Source organism: Thamnophis elegans, chromosome 14 (assembly GCF_009769535.1).
Source record: "Thamnophis elegans isolate rThaEle1 chromosome 14, rThaEle1.pri, whole genome shotgun sequence".
In the NCBI taxonomy this organism is placed as follows: Eukaryota; Metazoa; Chordata; class Lepidosauria; order Squamata; family Colubridae; genus Thamnophis; species Thamnophis elegans.
Window position 1 is genome coordinate 40378081 of NC_045554.1, and position 7102 is coordinate 40385182.

Sequence of the window (7102 nt, forward strand, 5' to 3'; positions counted from 1 at the left end):
GCCCCCAACAACAATCCAGGTCCTCATTTCACTCACCTCGGAAGGATGGAAGGCTGAGTCAACCCTGAGCCGCTGAGATTTGAACAGCCAAACTGCAGAACTGCAGTCAGCTGAAGTAGGATATGAATTCTGGACTCTGTACCAAAACCAGATCGGACAACTGGAGAAAATTCATATGCACGCTTGACTTGTGCAAATGCTGACATAGAGTTACATACTATCTGGAGTTTAATCAGTTCTAGATTTTAGTGTTGCTATTATCATTAGCACTTTAAGGACTTTTTTTAAAAAATCCCAAATAAAAGGAAGGAGAATAATATCCACTTTTGGTCATCACACTTTAAAAAAGACGTTGAGACTCTAGAAAGAGTGCAGAGAAGAGCAACAAGGAGAACAATTAGGAGACTGGAGGCTAAACCATGTGAAGAACGGTTGCAGGAACTGGGCACGGCTAGTCTAGTGAAGAGAAGGACCAGGGGAGACATGATAGCAGTCTTCCAATATCTGAGGGGCTGCCACAGAGAGGAGGGGGTCAAGCTATTTTCCAAAGCACCCAAAGGCCAGACAAGGAGTAATGGATGGAAACTGACCAAGGAGAGATTCAACCTAGAAATAAGGAGGAACTTTCTGACAGTGAGAACAATCAGAAGTTGTCTTCAGATGTTGTGGGAGCTTCATAATTGGAAGCTTTCAAGAAGAGACTGGACTGCCATCTGTCAGAAATGGTCTAGGGTGTTCTTCTTGGGTGGGGGATTGGACTAGATGACCTACAAGTTCCCTTCCATTCCAATGGATGGAAACTGAACAAGGCGAGATTCAACCTGGAAATAAGCAGAAATTTTCTGACAGTGAGAGCAATCAATGGAACAGAAGTTGCCTTCAGAAGTTGTGGTAGCTTCATCACTGGAAACTTTCAAGAAGAGACTGGACTGCCATCTGTCAGAAATGGTCTAGGGCAGAGGTCTCCAAACTTGGCAATTTTAAGAGTTGTGGACTTCAGCTCCAGGAATTCCCCAGCCAGCATCTTTTTAAGAGTCCAAAATTCTTAAAGTCGCCAAGTTTGGATGGGGATTTCTGGGAGTTGAAGTCCATAACTCTTAAAAGTTGCCAAGTTTGGAGATCCCTGGTGTAAGGTCTCCAGCTTGGGCAAGGCGGGTTGGACTAGATGATCTATAAGGTCCCTTCTAACTCTGTTAATCTGTTAATATATCACTACAAAGGAGAAATGATCTTAACTCAGCTCTTTGACAACCTACAGAAGGAAACAGGGGAGACCAGGAACGATGAAATGACGTTGATCAGAAATAAATAATAAGAACAATTGATAATAAGAATGCAACTGTTTTCCTTTCTAAAAAGAAAATAAAATCAGAATAGGCTTTGTTTGATTTGCTATTGCAGGAAAATCCTTGTTCTGCAAAAGAATTTTTAGAGGCAGGTCTTTATGATGACAGAGATATATTTTGCAGAACTGGTAAAACCCAAAGGGAACAGAAGTATAAACCATATCTTGTGGAATTCTCATTAATGAGACGGCAGAGTTATTGACTTCGCATTTCTGGGATTTCAGATAAAATATGAGATACAAGCACCCACAGTCCTGTGGACAGCCAAAGTAATGGAATTGTATTTTCTTGTGGTCAAGTGCAGAAAACAAAAGCAAAAAATACATCACGAGAAGCTAAGTTTTGAGTTCTTTTCTCAGATACATTTAAGAAGCATTTTTTTTCTCCTTTACTCTTATCCTCAGGAAATCTTTTATTAATCAAATTAACCAATTCCGTTGCATTTAAGTACAATGACAGTAAAGATTATATTTCTAATCGCATTCAAAAATCAAAGAAAATGAAAAGAAAAAAACAATAACAAAGGGGGTATCTACAAAGAATCAAAAATTAGAAGGGCATATGTTTATAGACATGAGGGACGCAGTGGCTCAGTGGATAAGACACTGAGCTTGTCGATCAGAAAGGTCGGCTGTTCGGCGGTTCGAATCCCTAATGCCATGTAACGGAGTGAGTTCCAGTGACTTGTCCCAGCTTCTGCCAACCTAGCAGTTCAAAAGCACATAAAAATGCAAGTAGAAAAATAGGAACCACCTTTGGTGGGAAGGTAACGGCGTTCCGTGTGCCTTTGGTGTTGAGTCATGCCGGCCACATGACCACAGAGACGTCTTCGGGCAGTGCTGACTCTTCGGCTTTAAAACGGAGATGAGCACTGCCCCCTAGAGTTGGGAATGACTAGAACATATGTGCAAGGAGAACCTTTACATTTATGTTTATAGATGTATGCATGCATTGTGGTACAATAAATAGTTCTACGAATGTCAAAAGATTTGGCAACTGGACAAAATTTTGCAATCTGAGACTTTTGTTGCTCATCCAAGAAACTTCATCATTCAGAGCAAAATTAGTTAGGCAGAGTCAGAAAGATGTTGGACCGTAGCACTTCTTGCCACACCAACTTTAGGGGTTTCTCCCCAAAATGGCTTGCAATATGTCAATGAAGACTCAATCATGTAGACCCAAGGTGTGGGCTGCTGGGGGTTCGGGAGAACCTCTAGCTAAGATTCTGTGCAGTTTGGAGAACCCCCAAATCCCACTCCTGGCTGGCCCCGCCCACCCTGCCCCTCCCAGGATTCCCCACGCGGCCTGTTTTGGATGTAGGTAAGTGCAGGGCACCAGTGGGGGGGGGTGTGTTCCGGCTGCTGCTACTGCTGGGCATGCGGGCACTTGATGAGTGCTATGCATGCATGCACAGTACTAAAAATGTTTCTGCGCATGCGCAGAAGCAAAAAACAAGATGGCGCCATCTATGGTGCCACCGAGAGAACCGGTTCGGGAGTGTGGCAGGCCAAGTTACTACCTACTCAGCCAAATTGGTCCAAACTGGTAGGAACCCACCTCTTCACAACATGGAAGCTCGAGGAGGGTGAAAAATGGGCCTACCGGAAGATTGGGAAAACCAGAAAGGGGCCCATTTCCAGCTTCCAGAGGGCCTCCAGAGCCCAGAGAGGGCAAACACACACACACACATACCCTGTGGTGCTGGAGGCTGACTAGACCATGCCCACCATAGCCATGCCCGTGCAGCAAGTGGGCAGAGAACCCCTTGCTAAAACTTTTGAAGCCCACCCTTGTGTCTAAAGGTTGATGAAGTTCCATGAATAAGCAATGAAACATTTCAGATCAACAAAGATGGGTCCAGTTGCCATGATCCAACCTTTTAGACATGAGGGACATGGTAGCTCAGTGGATAAGACACTGAACTTGTTGATCAGGAAGGTCAGCAGTTCGGCGGTTTGAACCCCTAGAGCCACGTAATGAAGTGAGCTCCCGTTACTTGTCCCAGCTTCTGCCAACCTAGTGGTTCGAAAGCATGTAAAAATGCAAGTAGAAAAGTAGGAACCACCTTTGGTGGGAAGGTAACAGCGTTCCGTGCACCTTTGGTGTTGAGTCATGCCAGCCACATGACCACGGAGACATCTTCAGACAGCGCTGGCTCTTTGGCTTTGAAACGGAGATGAGCACTGCCCCCTAGAGTCGGGAACGACTAGCATATATGTGCAAGGGGAACCTTTACCTGGATAACTGAGTCTTCATGGACATATTTCAATGAATGAAAGCCTTAAGTCATTATAATCATCAGTAGCTAATCTGTACTTATGCATTCTTGGTTTTTAAGGTGACAGTAATATTAATCCTGCAGTCCACTGGGTATTTGAGGCCATATGTTTATACTTCCAATGCTGGATGAATTGCCTTTCAGTTGTAGATAGAATACAAAACAGCCACTTTCTTTGACCAGATGACAAACTTATATCTGATAAGAATAAACCTCAAAAGAATATGAGTATCTGAAAATATTGGATCGCAAAATGAAGTTAATGCATGTCATTGTTGGACACTGTAAAAACAAAAATGTTTTTCATAAGAACATATACCAGAAGTGAACCAGAATTCCACCGAAGGCAATTTTTACCGACTCTAAGTTTCTTCCTGTTCTCTTCTGTGCATTTTTGCTTCATCGAAATAAGGTGCCATCTTTTCTTCCAAAGAAGTGTAAACAAAGAACTATAAACCATGCAAAAATTGTGGTTAGAGTCCCAACCCTATTTCTTTGAAGTCTTTTCAGAGTCTCAACGGTGGAATTTCTTCTCCCTCCTGAACATTGTTTTGGCCTCCATGCTGTCTCCTTTAAAAAAAAAAAAATGATGATATACCTAATGACCACAGATTCACTATGCTGCCATCTAAAAGAATAATCTTAGAATAGAATAACAGAATTAGAAGAGACCTTGAAGGTCTTCTAGTCCAACCCCCTGCTTAGGCAGGAAACCCTACACCATTAGAGATGAATGGAGCCTGAACTGGGCATGCCTAGTTTAATGAAAAGACAAGAGTTGAAGCAACACTTGACAAAAAAGACAAGAGGAAGGAAGAGAGTTTAAGGATTGGAACAGCCCGATGGGCCACTGTGGGTCTCAAGAAAACATCTGATCTAAATAATAAAATAATAAAGATGATTTTTTGCATTTTTCTATGAATATTCTCTGCCACTTACTCCTCATGCCCTGGTAATGACATCAAGTCTCAAGCTTGCTGGAAGAAGGAAAGCACCTCCAGCACAAATTAAATTGAAAGGCACTAAAGAAGTGTGATGAAAAGCAGAATAATTCTTGGCACTAATTTCACTCTTGATGTTATTCCCCCTCCACGGTGTTCCACGAGTATTTTTATTGATTGAATTTCTTTGTTTAGTAATTTGATTTATCCCCTTCTCGATACTCAAGGCAATGCCAAGATTTTAAAAATGTAACAATTAAAATAACCGAAAACCTCCACAGTTCAACTCCGTGAATTCCAATGATTGTTAAGACTAAAGCTAATATTAATTAGCAATTGTATTCCTAATTCCTCAGCTAAGAGCTGAGAGTAAAAGAGCTTAGACACAGCTCCATAAGGAGAATATTCCAGAATATTCCAGGACTGGAGAAAAAAAGCAGATAAGGATGTTTGCAAAGTGTGGCTTAAAAAGTCAAGATGGCACTTGGAAAGTGCAATATAATTTCTGCCTGTTATCATGGATGTCACATGTGACATCTTGACACACAAAAAACAGGCAGAGCTCTGATCACACTATCGACATCTGCCATCGTGACCAGTGGTGGGATTCCAAAACTTTTACCGCTTCTGTGGGTGTGGGTTGGTGGGTGTGGTGTGTCTTGGTGGACATGACTTGGTGGGTATGGCAGGAGAAGGATACTGTAAAAGCTCCATTCCCTCCCCACTCCACTAACCTGCTTTCTAGCTCTGTTCTCCTGTGCAGGGCAACAGAATAGCAATAGCAATAGCAGTTAGACTTATATACCGTTTCATAGGGCTTTCAGCCCTCTGTAAGCGGTTTACAGAGTCAGCATATTGCCCCCAACAACAATCCGGGTCCTTATTTCACCCACCTCGCAAGGATGGAAGGCTGAGTCAACCTTGAGCCGGTGAGATTAGAACCGCTGAACTGCAGATAACAGTCAGCTGAAGTGGCCTGCAGTACTGCACCCTAACCACTGCGCCACCTCGGACTCTGATCAGCTGGGACTCTGATCAGCTGGAACGCTGATCAGCTGGGACTCAGGAGGCAGTGAATAGATAGGGGCGTGGCCAGCCAGAGGTGGTATTTGCCAGTTTTTCGAACTACTCAAAATTTCTGCTATCGGTTCTCCAAAACTGGTCGGAACCTGCTGAATACCACCTCTGATCATGACATTGGATGATTTTTTGCAGGCAACCATAAATTCAGGAGAAAGCTGTCTTCTGTTACCTTAAAAGATGAGTTGTCAAAGAAGTAGACATTGTACATTGATTTGGAAGAAGGTTGGAACATTGGTGGCAACAGCTCCCTTATAGGGAAGAAAATATCTCCCAGACCGCTTCATAGTGCTTTAGAACCCTCTAAGTGGTTTATAGTGTCAGCATGTCACCCACAACAATCATTTTACCAACCTCGGAAGGATGGAAGGCTGAGTTCACCTTGAGCCCCATCAGGATCGAATTCCTGGCAGTGGACAGAGTTAGTCTGCAATACGGCATTGTAACCACTGCACCACCATGGCTCCTAGACCTTCCTTATCCATCACCCAGGCACGGCATCAACTGGAGGCGTTGACCCATCTTTAAGGGTAGCCCACCAAAGAGCATTAGAGTAGTTTTCCCAGGTGGGCTTAGGTCTAGATGACTCTATGAAGGTCCCTTTGCAGAAGATGACAGGAGATCTTGCCCTGTTAATGCACAGTTCTTTTTCTAGGCTTCACTGTAGCTCCTCCTCTTTTTTCTTCTCTCTACAAGGCATTTCTGCCCCTTCTGAAGAGGGCAGCCCGGAGGAGTCCGTGCCAAGGGCTGAGCAGCAGCAAGGCAGCCATTATTAACATGTCCAGCATTGGCGGATCAATTGAATTTTCTTTGAAAAACGTGAAGATAATTGCATATCGTTGCAGTAAGGTACATTTAGAAACATCTTGAGGCTTCTTCCTCTTCCTCTTCCTCTTCCACTTCCTCTTCTTGCTTTTCCTCCTCTTCTACCTCTTCTTCCTTTACCTCCTTCCTCTCCTCCTCCCCCTCTCCTCCTCCTCCTCCTTCCTCTTCCTCTTCCTCTTCTTCTTCTTCTTCTTCTTCTTCTTCCGGAGCCCAGGGAGGGTGAAAATGCCCCCACTGCTATGGTGCAAGAGGCCAACTAGGCCACACCCACCATGGTCACACCCACCCAGCAACCAAAATTCTTGAAGCCCACCCCACCCCTGCACAGCTTCTTCATGCAGAATCTGTGGTGGCTCTCCAAAACTGTAAATGTGCTGCTTCAGGGGAATGAAGTCCCACTCTAAGCAAGCTGCACCTTGTCTGGATGTAATTCCGGCTCGTGCTTCCCCCATTGAGTCCATGATCGATGGTGGCCAATGTTCTGTCATGCCATCGTTTCAGCTGCTTTTCTTCTTCCCCCCAATCCATCAACCGGGCATGATAGCCTGTGATTTATGGCACGTATCACTTTCAACCCAGCCCTGTACATCTTTTTAAGAGGCCAAAAGAACAGGTCCACTGGAAGAAGGAAA